Here is a 13923-nt window from a genome sequence, read left to right on the forward strand (position 1 = left end):
AGATATTTTCATAAATAAAAGCAAAAAATAAGGCACTAAAATTTTAAGCTAAAATAAAGTACAATGTGTCACAAAAACTATCTCAGAATCAGTGGGATCCATTGAAGCATTCCAGAGTTATTACCACATAAACAGACACTGGTCAGAATTGTAAAATTAGGCCTAGTCATGGAGGTGAATAGAGGCTGGGTGTAAAGGGGATAACAGCCTTGTTGTATATACAGTGGGGCAAAAAAGTATTTAGTCAGTCAGCAATAGTGCAAGTTCCACCACTTAAAAAGATGAGAGGCGTCTGTAATTTACATCATAGGTAGACATCAACTATGGGAGACAAACTGAGAAAAAAAAATCCAGAAAATCACATTGTCTGTTTTTTTTAACATTTTATTTGCATATTATGGTGGAAAATAAGTATTTTGTCAGAAACAAAATTTCATCTCAATACTTTGTAATATATCCTTTGTTGGCAATGACAGAGGTCAAACGTTTTCTGTAAGTCTTCACAAGGTTGCCACACACTGTTATTGGTATGTTGGCCCATTCCTCCATGCAGATCTCCTCTAGAGCAGTGATGTTTTTGGCTTTTCGCTTGGCAACACGGACTTTCAACTGCCTCCAAAGGTTTTCTATAGGGCTGAGATCTGGAGACTGGCTAGGCCACTCCAGGACCATGAAATGCTTCTTACGAAGCCACTCCTTCGTTGCCCTGGCGGTGTGCTTTGGATCATTGTCATGTTGAAAGACCCAGCCACGTTTCATCTTCAATGCCCTTGCTGATGGAAGGAGGTTTGCACTCAAAATCTCACGATACATGGCCCCATTCATTCTTTCATGTACCCGGATCAGTCGTCCTGGCCCCTTTGCAGAGAAACAGCCTCAAAGCATGATGTTTCCACCACCATGATTTACAGTAGGTATGGTGTTTGATGGATGCAACTCAGTATTCTTTTTCCTCCAAATACGACAAGTTGTGTTTCTACCAAACAGTTCCAGTTTGGTTTCATCAGACCATAGGACATTCTCTCAAAACTCCTCTGGATCATCCAAATGCTCTCTAGCAAACTTCAGACGGGCCCGTACATGTACTGGCTTAAGCAGTGGGACACGTCTGGCACTGCAGGATCTGAGTCCATGGTGGCGTAGTGTGTCACTTATGGTAGGCCTTGTTACATTGGTCCCAGCTCTCTGCAGTTCATTCACTAGGTCCCCCCGCGTGGTTCTGGGATTTTTGCTCACCGGTCTTGTGATCATTCTGACCCCACGGGGTGGGATTTTGCGTGGAGCCCCAGATCGAGGGAGATTATCAGTGGTCTTGTATGTCTTCCATTTTCTAATTATTGCTCCCACTGTTGATTTCTTCACTCCAAGCTGGTTGGCTATTGCAGATTCAGTCTTCCCAGCCTGGTGCAGGGCTACAATTTTGTTTCTGGTGTCCTTTGACAGCTCTTTGGTCTTCACCATAGTGGAGTTTGGAGTCAGACTGTTTGAGGGTGTGCACAGGTGTCTTTTTATACTGATAACAAGTTTAAACAGGTGCCATTACTACAGGTAATGAGTGGAGGAAAGAGGAGACTCTTAAAGAAGAAGTTACAGGTCTGTGAGAGCCAGAAATCTTGATTGTTTGTTTCTGACCAAATACTTATTTTCCACCATAATATGCAAATAAATTGTTAAAAAAACAGACAATGTGATTTTCTGGATTTTTATTTCTCAGTTTGTCTCCCATAGTTGAGGTCTACCTATGATGTAAATTACAGACGCCTCTCATCTTTTTAAGTGGTGGAACTTGCACTATTGCTGACTGACTAAATACTTTTTTGCCCCACTGTATACCCATTATACCTGTATTCCTTCCACTGCTTTGCTATGCTCAGATGTGCGGCCTTCACACCTCTCTGACACCGTGACTTACTCCACCTGACACAGGATCTGATCTATTGTACATATATTATAGTGTGTATTGCTGCCACCTTTTTATCCAGTCTCTGTATCACGGAAATTCCCCTTATTTTATGTCTCCATAGACCTATACATTTATCAGGTGATTTAATAAACATTTCTATTATGCTGTAAAGCGACGATCTTCAGTCTTTATACCTTTCCATCTCGTTTCATGTAGGATTTATACATTTAGGACTTGTGTGAGAATCTGATGGAGATTTAGGTCAAATTAATGCAGAAATATGGAAAATACTAAAGAGTTCCCGACCTTTCAGGCTCCGCTGTATATTCTAGGGGTCAGAGAGACCCTGACCTTCAGCCCATTAGGGTTTAGTCCTGTTCCCCCATCACACCCTCCCTGCTCCCTCATTACCTGTCACCAGTGCAGATGTCTTCTCTCACATGGAGCAAAATGGAGACTGGCTCCTCCCCTCCATGGGACTGATCACATGACTGTGACATCATCACAGGTCCTGGAATCACAGAACAGTCATATATCTGGTGTTGTGTAGAGAATGATAGTGAGGACCTCCCCGAAGGGTCCACTGTACAGTTTTTTATGGATTTTTCCTGCTCATATTCTTTACGTATTTGTATATGGACAATAAATATTGCAAAATTCCTTTTCTAATATATATATAAATTTGCATTTTTCTTATTTCTATTTGCTATTTGTAAAATAAAAATTTACACACAGCCCTGATTGTTTAGTTTTGTTTAGTTTTGCCAGAATTAGAGTCCACGTCTCCTCCAGCGCCACCATTGTGAAGAGTGGGGAGAGGCGTTATCATGAAGGAGCACAGAATGCACAAAGTGGCACAGATGAAAAAAAAAAATTCCAAAAAAAATCACACATTGATTTAATGTTGCTAGGCAAAAATATATATATATAACTGAACATGAGGTTCATTATGTTAGGTGCTGGGATTCTCCCACTGCACAGGGTAAATCCCAAGCCTTGCAGTCTCCCATTCTGCTTCAGCCACAGTGGGAGCTGCTCAGCAAAGATGTTGGTCTCAGTGTCCTGCACAGACTAGTGCTGTTCACTTGGTTACTGCTGGCTCTCTAGCCAAAGCTATAGTAACTAGTGGCGAGCAGGCGTTCCAGAGGCCTTCCTCCACATCTGAACATCGCCGACACTTTCGATGTTTCTCTATTGAAACCCGTATACATGACCCAATTGTCCGGGACTCCTGTCAGGAGCTCAGATACGTCATCGGATGATTTCAAGGTCAATACCATTGTTGGGTCCAAGGTGGTGCGTGGCAAAAAATTATTTTTGGTGTACAGGAAGAGTCATGGGCTGGAGGATAGGACCCTGCCAATTGAGCCCCTCAGCTCATTGCAGCTTTCCAGCATAATGAACATAGCCGGATGGAGGGATAATGTTATGCACCAGAAATCTCCCTCTGCACAGGGTAGACCCCAAGCCTTGACTGCCTCTACAGCAGGGGTGTCAAACTGCATTCCTCAAGGGCCGCAAACAGGTCATGTTTTCAGGATTTCCTTGTATTGCACAGGTGATAATTTAATCACCTACACACATAATGATTACAGCACCTTGTGCAATGCTAAGGAAATCCTGAAAACATAACCTGTTTGTGGCTTTTCAGGAATGCAGTTTGACACCCCTGCTCTACAGTCTCCCATTCTGCTTCAGCCGCAGTGAGATCTGCTCAGCAAAGACATCAGTCTAAGCGCCTTGCTCAGACTGATGCTGTTTGTTTGGTTACTGGTGGATCTCCTGCTAAAGCTATAGTAACTAGCAATAGGCAGCAGCGAGCAGGCGTTCCAGAGGCTAAGTCCAGAAATCACTCTACTGAGCATGTTCGTGAGGTGCTGACCTCTCATTGGTGGTTGGCCATCAGCTGCTCGGGTGATGTGGCAGTTCTGGATTGGTCCACGAGCAAGGTCCTGTCTGACTGGACTTGAACAGGAACTTATAAATGGTTTCCTGGAGCATGCGTCGGCACGCTAAGATAATTTATGTCTTATATGTTGGTGGATACATTACCACTCTGTGTGCCGCTTCTAGCACGGTGATTGTGTGTCTAGGCAGGCAGTGTAGGGTGGGAACGGTTAACAGAGCCGAGTGTTAGAGTGAGCACAACCACCAGCTTAGACTTCCCTGGAGGGTAGCTATAGGGACCCCAACTAGCGTCAAAACTGCTTTACTGCTGTGACATCTAACAGGGTAACGTTCTGAGTACTTTCCTTTTAGCACCGCTCTGTGGTGCAACAGAGCTAGGTACTTAGTGCTCTGTACACACTGACTGACCTTTACCTCTGTGTGTTTACAGTGCTAGCTCGCAGCTTTGCTCCGCCATTATTCACTAGCTGTGGTTATCCATCACTGCATGGTGGACCCCGGGTTGCATTCGCGCTTTATATTAATTTATATTTAGTGCTATCCGCAAACCCTAACATCATCTTAGTGCCAGAGTCTGGCTAGCAATGGAGGATAAGCATCGTTTACAGCGATACATCCAGCAGCTTGAGGGCAGGTTGTCCGCTCTAGAGCGCACGACTACAGCAGTGGATGTTAACGCAGTAGCAGCTCATGCAGCCAGTGAAGCCGTGTCCAGAGTTTCCACTGCCACCCCTGTTCTGTCTCTCATGCACTTTCCCCTGCCCGATAAGTTCCCGGGGGACAGCAAAGTCTGTCAGGTATTCGTGAACCAGTGCGCTATTCATTTGGAGCTACTGTCATCACGTTTCACATCAGAGCGGGCTAAGGTGGAGTTTGCGGTCTCTTTATTAATGGATAGGGCATTGGAGGGGGCTACGCCGCTGTGGAAGCGCAAAGACCATGTGGTACAGAGCGTCTCCGCTTTCTGAGCGCTCTGAAACAGGTCTTCTAAGGACCTCGTGTTACCTATTACTCTGTGCTCCAACTCTTGGCGTTAACCTAGGGCTCCCTCATGGTCAGCCAGTTTGCCATCCAATTTTGGACTCTAGCAACCGAGTTGGAGTGGTTGGATAAAGTTGTAATCCCGGTGTTCTGGAAGGGGCTAGCTAATCATGTAAAGGATGCCCTAGTCACTAGGGAGATTCCTGCCACATTGGAGGATCTAATATCAGTCTCTACCTGCATTGACCTTTGGCATGCTAAACGAAGGTTGGAGCAAGTCCAGTGTAGGCAGAGGTTTAGGCTGGCTCCAAATTTTGTCAAACCTCTGGAGTCTCCGGCTCAATCTAGCGAGGCCATGGAGGTATCGCGAGTGGAATCTAGGTCACGTTCTGCTCGCACACACCCGACCTGCCATATTTGAAGGCAGGCAGGCCACTATGCCAACAGGTGTCCCCAGTGGCAGGGAAACAATCGCATCTAGAGGCTATCGGAGGAGGCTCCCTAGACACGGCGGCAATGTCCTCCAAACTAACTTTTAGGGCGACACTTTCTTATGGATTGACCTCCCACACTTCTGAAGTTTGCATGGATACCGTGGTTGAGAATAATTTTATGTCCTCCGCCCAACGGCACGCAAAACCTCTAGTAATGCTCTCCAAACCGATCACTATCCGGGTGGTAAATGGCTCCACTCTATCCTCTCAGATTACACATCAGACCATTCCTCTCTCCCTTGCTATATCTCCAAAACATAAGGAGATAATCTCCTTATTGGTCATTCCTGAGGGTATAGACGAAGTATCACCTCACATTGACTGGTCTACTGGGAGCATATTAGGATGGAGTAGGTCGTGTGAGGGACGGTGTCTGGGGCCCCAGGTTCTGGTCAGTTCATCTGAGGTCACCACAGATCTAACCTCTCTCCCTAAACATTATTGGCAATATGCAGACGTGTTCTCCAAAAAAGCCACAGAGACTCATCGCCCATATGACTGTCCTATTCACCTCTTGCTGGGTTCTGAGCCTCCCTGGGGGAGTGTACCCGCTATCTCTCCTGGAGACTGAGGCTATGTCCCAATACATCAAGGAGAATTTGTGACAGATTGCCCTATCTGTTGCCCTATTAATTGACTCCACCTCTATCACCACCTGTCTGGCCTGCCTGGCACTTCCATGTCCCCCCTTACTGGAACAGACACACCCTCGGCTTTCAGAGGACATGACTCGCTGCAGCAGTGCTACCCCTGTACACCGCTCATCTGCCAACTTAGCAATCTTGTTGGGGTGTGCCAGATCAGGACAAGCCTGTCTGACACTCTTCCCTTTACTCCACCTTCTATCGGTCACCAAGCTAGCTGCCTCACTGTCCTGAAGCTCCATTCTATTGTCACGAACGTAACGAATGTTTTTAAGGGGTTAAATGACTTTGGGCCACTGATTTCACACTAAGAATGACATGGGTTTGATGTGGGCCATCACTATATGTGTATTCTTAGTGTGAGATCAGTAGCACAAAGTCATTTAACCCCTTAAAAGCATCAGTTAATTATTCAAATGTGTGGAAATAGGCTGTTTGCCCACTTTGATGCCAATTCTGCTGCCCAGAACCCATTTGGGCCAGGCTAGAGGGACCTGGGTTTGATGCAGGGCATCACTATCGGTGTATTCTTAGTGTGAGATCAGTGGGCCAAAGCCATTTAACCCCTTAAAAACATCAGTTACTTATTCAAATCTGTGAAAATCAGGAGTTTGCCTACTTTGATGACAGTTCTGATGCCCAGAACCCATTTGGGCCAGGCTGGAGAGACCTGGTTTTGATGTGTGGTTCCCTGTTCTATATGTCTGCAGTGTGATATCAGTGGCCCAAAGTCATTTAACCCTTTGATTAACCCCTTTGATGCCCATTTTTGTGCCAGTTTTATAATTTTTGTAGCTGTTTTTAAGTGTATTCACATCAGGGCACCTCGCTGCATTGTATGTTATTATTGTGATGCTTATTATTTGTTGCTAAACCTCTAAAAAACAGAAGAAAAAATTGCCGAATAAAAAACTGACGAATAAGAAACCAACTTCAGCCTCGTGAAATATCCGGCGCTGTTACTGGCGTCACATGGTCACTACATCCAGTCATGGCCCTGTCCTGCTCCCGGTATAACACACAGTCCTATTATAGTCACTGTGGAGACCAGACTGAACCAAAGGATCCATTTTGTCTCCCAGATGAAATCTGCTTCTGCACAGCAAACTTGACATTTCCTTTTATAGAAGTAATCACGCGCGCATTTCTCCTTGATATTGTAGCCTTTCACCCACATACCAGATATTGTAACTTTTCACTAGTATAGATTTGCTTTGTAAGTGATTATGAAATATGAGCGCTTGTGCACATGTCTGTAAATGCCTAACTTCTTACTATATAAAGAAGGGGCAGCGCCCAGTGAGGCAGGCGTGCTCCGGGGCTACCCCTGTTTATGAACACACAACCTTTGTGCTGCGTGTCATTTACTTGGATTCCTCAATCCAGGAAGCCAGGGACGGAAGAGGACTCAACATTTCTTGGCGCCCGAAACAGGGACCCGAGGCGAGAGTATCTGCTCGAGATTCACCTGCGGATACGGACAACGGAGATCTGGGATAATGGACGGCAAATGAACTGAAAAACCTGGCCAGGTAAGAGACATTATTAGTTCTCTTTTATCTGCCCTGTATTATCCGAAAGATCTCTACGAGCCGTGTCACGCTGGGTTAGTCTAGTAGTGAGTAGATACCTATAAAACTCGGGTTACCATATTGTATAGATTTATGAGTCCTGTCCCTGGCAGTGTGTGAGCAGTGTGTGAACAGTGTGAAGGTTGTGGCATGTTATGAAAGAAGGATAAAAGTACGTAGAACAATAAGCCGAAATTGTTAGGACAAGTCTTATTAGTGAAGTCAGCCTAACTGGGTCATGTGGTTGCGTCCTTTCGGGGAGACCTCCGCCCATGCTTGACTCTCTTTGAGAAACTTGTTCCTTCATTTATGGATAAGAGTTTGATAGAATGAGCCCAGGACACGAGTCCATGAGCCTGGGACAAGTATGATAACAGAGACGGAGAGTTTGGTGATCTGTTTGGTGTTGCTGATCCTGTTTGCGTGCATTGTAGGAATCAAGTTTATTCTGCACATTAGAAAGAACGGAGCAGATCAGCCCTTCAATATCTTAGCTCCCTAGGAAAGAAGACAACGAGACATCACTCTAGTGAGGTGATTGTCCAAACGTCACCTAGGATAAGTATAGCTATTATTGAAAAGAAAAATGGGAAATAAACAGACAAAATCCGTCTTAGGACAAGTAGAAGCAAAAGATATCATACAGGAAAGATGTGGAAAGACAGTCAGAAGGCAGATCAGAAGGGTAAGAGAAAAATTGGGAATTTCAGAAGCACTTATGTTTAGCACTGAATGGGAAAGACTGAGTAAAGAACGAGGTGGAATTATCAAAGACAATGGGTGGGAAGAAATCATACACTGTATGATAAAGGTCTCAAAAACAGCTAAAGAGGAGAATTGGAAGTATGATCCAGACACTTCCAAATGGAGTATGGGTACGGGAAAATGTTGTGCCACGACTCATTCAGTTCCTCCTCCTTACCTAGATCCGAATGTTCAACCATTTGTACCTTCTGAAGGAGGACAAACCAAACCAAATTTATATCCTGGGTTAAATGGGGTGGAAGGATGGGTGTGCAAAAATTGTGGCCAGCAGAATCCAGACTGGAGAACTGAATGTTCTGCCTGTGGGGCCCCCAGAGGTCATCAATTGTTAGCTCCTGTTAGGATAGTACCGAAACCCTTCAGAGAAACTGGTGTAGATGGAGCAATGGCAACTAGATATCACCAAACCCGACAATACTTCCCTTGGTCCCCCGCTGAAGGAATGTCTCTTCTACATAATGCACCAGATCCTACCCAGTACCCAGTTAGATTCGCACAGTATATACAGCAAATTATGCAGACTCATGCAGGAGTCTGGGCAGATGGAGAGGAATTATGTAGAATGAAAATGACTCCTGGTCTCTTCCAGGAACTGCTAACACATCTACAGGGACACAGGCCACAGGTGGGACAGGAGCTACAAGAGGGACAAGCGGGACAAGGTGCCTTACAAACGATAGAATCAGGAACACAATTTGTAGACCATTTAATAGTTTTCATGAGGCAGAAACAGAGGCAGAGAGGAACAACGGGAGTGGTGGCTCAGAGACCTGGACAATCGGTAGATGAATATTATCTAGGGGTAGAGAATAATTTTAGAGATGAAGGAATAGATCTAACCGCTCCAGGAATGATGAGGTTAATTACAAAAACCTTTATAGATGGATTGTCTCCAAAAGTAAAGGAAAAACTTAAGGCTGCAACTCCTGATTGGAGAACCTTGGAAGACCCACACTTGGCCAGGCAAAAAGCCGTAGGGATAGAGTTGGATTTAAGAGAAAATCATAAGCCTGTCAGAATAGCGCAAGCAAACACAACAGGTGGAAGGGCAAGACATAATTTTCCCTGTCATTACTGCAAGAAACCAGGACATTTCCAGAAAGAATGTAGAAAGAAGCAGGCAGACATAAAATCAGGAAAATTTGTACCAAAGAATAAGCCCTCAGACATCCAACAGACATCCATAGTGGATGGTCCCATACCAGACTCAGATTGACTTAATGTGTTACAAACTTCCCTACCAGCTAGAAGACCTATAATACAGGTGAATGTGGGGGGAAGAGAGATTCCATTTTTAATAGATACAGGTGCAACTTCCTCAATTTTGAATCAAGATTTTCTTCCAAACCCGGAAGATATTTCACAACAAACAACTTTTGCTGAGGGTTATGATGGGGTAATTCAAACACTACCATACACTGTGCCCCTAGAGGTCTCCTTAGGACCTAAATGTTTTGCATCCAGATTTTTGTATGCCAGAGGTGCCCCAACATGTTTGTTGGGAACTGATGTCTTGAAGAAATTAGAAGCTAACATCAATTTTAGGGAAGATGGCACAGTTATGCTGACTATCCCTGATGATGCGGAAACATTAGAACAATATGTCAGAATTCAGGCTTTTGAGGATTATACTGAAGAAAAAGAGTACACCACAGATCTAGACCTCTCAACGGTCCCAGAAACACTGTGGGCACAGGGTGACACTGATGTGGGATTATTGCATATCTCTCCTGTAAAACTATCTGTGCAACCAGGAACTGTTCTCCCACAGCTCAGACAATACCCTGTGAGTGCCCAGCAGGAACTAGCGATTACAAAACAGATAGAGGGATATAGAGAGAAAGGGGTTTTGGTAGAGATACAATCACCTGCTAACACTCCTCTGTATCCAGTCAAGAAGAGAACTCTTGATAAGGGTTCTATGCCCAAATATCGTATGGTACATGATCTAAGAGAAATAAACAAAGTTCTAGATCCAATCACCCCAGTTGTACCCAATCCTCATACGTTACTATCACAGATACCAGCCAGTTCTCAAGTGTTTACTGTAATAGATCTTTCAAATGCATTTTTCTCGGTTCCTTTACACCAAGACAGTTGGCATTTGTTTGCATTTACATTTAAGGGCAAACAGTTGGCGTGGACACGCCTTCCACAGGGAATGATACACTCCCCTACTCTTTATTCAAATGCCCTACAAACAGTCCTTCAGAGGTTTGAACCCGAACCACAGGTAGTAATTTTGCAGTATGTGGATGACCTACTACTTTGCTGCCCAGATCTAGAAACTGCAGAAAGGTCCACTGTGAGTTTACTATGTTTCCTAGAAAAAGAAGGGTGTAAAGTGAATAGACAAAAGCTACAAGTTTGTCAGACCAAAGTGGTCTTTCTAGGTCATTGCATTTCTCAAGGTAAAAAGCATCTTACACCTCAAAGAACTGAAGCAATAAGACAGATGAATGAGCCTAGAAATCATAAACAGCTACGAGCATTTTTAGGAATAGTGTCTCATTGTAGACAATGGATTATACATGCCAGTCAACTAATGCAACCACTGTATGACTGTGTAAAAAGTGAACCTTATTTGTTGACAAAAGAAGGTCAGATTTCGTTCCAACAATTAAAAGATGCCCTTGTTTCAGCTCCAGCGTTAGGGCTACCAGACTACACCAAACCATTTCAGCTTATGGCTGCAGAAGTTGATTCCCATGCTACAGGAGTTCTTACCCAGAAGCATGCAGGGATACAAAGACCAATTGCATATCTTTCAGCAAGGTTAGATCCCGTAGCTAGAGCAGCGCCAACCTGTGTACGTGTAGTTGTTGCTGTCTCACTATTGTTGGACAAAGCATCAGAAATTGTCCTAGAGCATCCACTCACAGTTCAAACTACACATGATGTTTATGGGATATTAAACCAGGTTCAACCAAAACACATTTCCATGGCCAGACATTTGCGGCTGCAGTGTTCTTTGCTGCTCCCCTCTACTATCACATTTGCTAGGCTTCAGACTCTCAATTTAGCTACACTGCTACCTCTCGAGTCTGAAGGGGGGAATAAGGACACTGATCCATACGCAAATTTTTTCCCTACAGACACACATGATTGTACAGAGCTCATTTTACAAGAAACGGTAGGCTTACCCAATGTATCCGAAACACCACTTCAAAATCCAGATTTAGAGCTGTTTATAGATGGTAGTAGGTTTGCAGATGACACAGGTAACTTCCATACAGGGTATGCAGTTGTGTCAGAATCTGAAACTCTCAAAGCAGAACCGCTTCCACCGAAACAATCTGCACAAGAAGCAGAACTAACAGCATTGATTGAAGCTCTAAAAATAGCTGAGAATCAGACAGCTAATATATACACTGATTCTAGGTATGCACATGGTATTGTGTTTGATTTTGGAGTAATCTGGAGAGCTAGAGGTTACATGACAGCGTCAGGACAACCTGTAAAACATGCTTCTCTGATCAAACAGATCTTAGAAGCTGCACAAGAAACAAAAGAAGTAGCAGTAATCAAGGTAGCTGCACATGTGAGACTCGACACTAGGGAATCTAGGGGAAATGATAGGGCTGATAAAGCAGCCAAAGCAGCAGCAGTCAAACCCTTACAACAGGTCCATACTGTAAACCTCACAGAAAATACTGAAGATAGACTGAGACAAGCACAGGAAGATGCAGGAGAAGAGGTGAGGGACAGGTGGAAAAAGGAAGGGGCAGAAGAACAAGAGGGAATTTGGAAGAAAAATGGACTAATATGTCTACCTAGAGCCTGGTACCCGATAGTAGTTGGTGGATTACATCACCCTACGCATGTGTCTGCAAATGCAATGACACTACTGGCAAAGCAAGTCTGGTTGGCTCCAGGTTTTGGCAACTACGCAAGAGACTATTGTGCTGCATGCGCTATATGCCTGACACATAATCCCGGACAGACAGCAAAGACCCCTATGAAGCACCACGTCCGACCTCTCTACCCGTTTCAACGGTTGCAGATAGACTTTATCCAGCTGCCAAAGAGTAATGGGTATGAGTATGTGTTGGTGTGTGTGGACATGTTCTCGGGGTGGCCAGAGGCCTATCCAGTTCGGAAGGCTTCAGCTAAAAACACTGCTGTAAAGCTAGTTACCGAACTGGTGCCCCGTTATGGTCTCCCTGAAGTGATCGAGTCAGATAGGGGTACTCATTTCACTGGAGAAATATTTCAAAATGTACTAAAAATGTTGGGTGTTGAAAGTCAGTTACACACTCCGTATCATCCTCAAAGTTCTGGTAAGGTAGAACGCATGAATGGAACTCTAAAATTAAAAATACAGAAAGCCATGGCTGAAACAGGAAAGCCTTGGACAGAATGCCTTTCACTGGCCCTTTACTCAATACGCAATACCCCAAGGGGTAAGACTAAACTGTCTCCATATGAAATTTTGTTTGGCAGGACTGCCAATTTAGGATGTTACTTTCCACAGCAACTTGTGTTAAATATTGAATCACTGACTTCCTATGTGCAAAATCTTCAGAAACAATTAACTAAGGTGCATGCACAAGTTTTTGCTTCCCTTCCAGATCCTGATAACACTGAAGGAAGTCACAAGTTGGAACCAGGTGATCAAGTCTATATAAAAAGACACACCAGAAAGGCTCTTGAACCAAGATTTGACGGACCCTTCCAAGTCCTGTTGACAACACCTACATCAGTCAAGCTTGAAGGAAAGGCATCATGGATACATGCAAGCCATTGCAAAAAAGCAGTATAAAACTCATGATATTGATGTTAATAATGTTAACCACAACGAAGGCATGGGAAAGACTAAATTCTTTAGCCCCTTTGAACAATAGATTCGTACAACATCATAGAAAATTAGTGCACGACTTGTTAAACAATACACAAACCCTGACAGATTGTTGGATCTGTACCCATTCGCCGGTATCAGCCACAAGTATACCTTTTCTAGCAGTTCCCGTATCAGCAGAAGAAATATTCGCTTGGCCTAATTGTTCAGACAACCTGGCCAACAACCAAACTGGTAATACTAGGCTATGGAATACTACAATTGCCATACCAATTGTGGGATGGGTAGAATTTCCTTGGTGGCAGGGTAATCTCTCAGGGAGTAGTACACATCTACAATATTTGGCCTATAAGGGTGGAGCCTGGGTCCCTAGGAATAAGACTGGATTAACTAATTTAGGACAGGTCCCCACAGAAAATCTACAGCTCAGTTTCAGTACAACCGCCCCTCCCTCTGATGCTTTCAAACCTGTAGTATTGGAAAGGTACATACATAATAGAAAATGGGAACATTCTGAGTTGTTCCCCCGAGGTGATGATAACAGTTGTACAAGTAAGCCGGGGAACCTGGTTTGTAATGAATCTGATGAGTATGTCAACGGAATGCATGTGTGTGGGAATCCCGCAGCCGGGTACTGTAGCCCCTTGGGACAAAAACCCTCTTGGTGTATGCTTCAAAATGTATCTAGTTTTGTGGATTTGGCTTACAGATTGGTATTGCAGCACTCAGCTCTATGGGATCTGCCTGAGGGTACATTTTGGATATGCGGAGAAGGAGCATATAAATGGCTTCCCGTAGGTATAAAGGGTACTTGTACATTAGGACGCCTAACCCCAGCTACTTTCATAATTTCAAATAA

The 13923-nt window shown here is 44.1% G+C and overlaps 1 protein-coding gene across 1 annotated transcript in view; it reads right to left on the reverse strand.

Moving 5' to 3' along the window:
* Positions 1 to 2407, reverse strand: part of LOC138667009 (oocyte zinc finger protein XlCOF7.1-like) — a 31553-nt gene extending 29146 nt beyond the window's left edge. Inside the window, exon 1 of the mRNA XM_069755238.1 lies at positions 2315 to 2407. The gene's annotated coding sequence lies outside the window, so the exon portion shown is untranslated. The remainder of the gene's footprint in view (positions 1 to 2314) is intronic.
* Between the last annotated feature and the right edge of the window lie 11516 nt (positions 2408 to 13923).

Source organism: Ranitomeya imitator, chromosome 2, assembly GCF_032444005.1.
Source record: "Ranitomeya imitator isolate aRanImi1 chromosome 2, aRanImi1.pri, whole genome shotgun sequence".
In the NCBI taxonomy this organism is placed as follows: domain Eukaryota; kingdom Metazoa; phylum Chordata; class Amphibia; order Anura; family Dendrobatidae; genus Ranitomeya; species Ranitomeya imitator.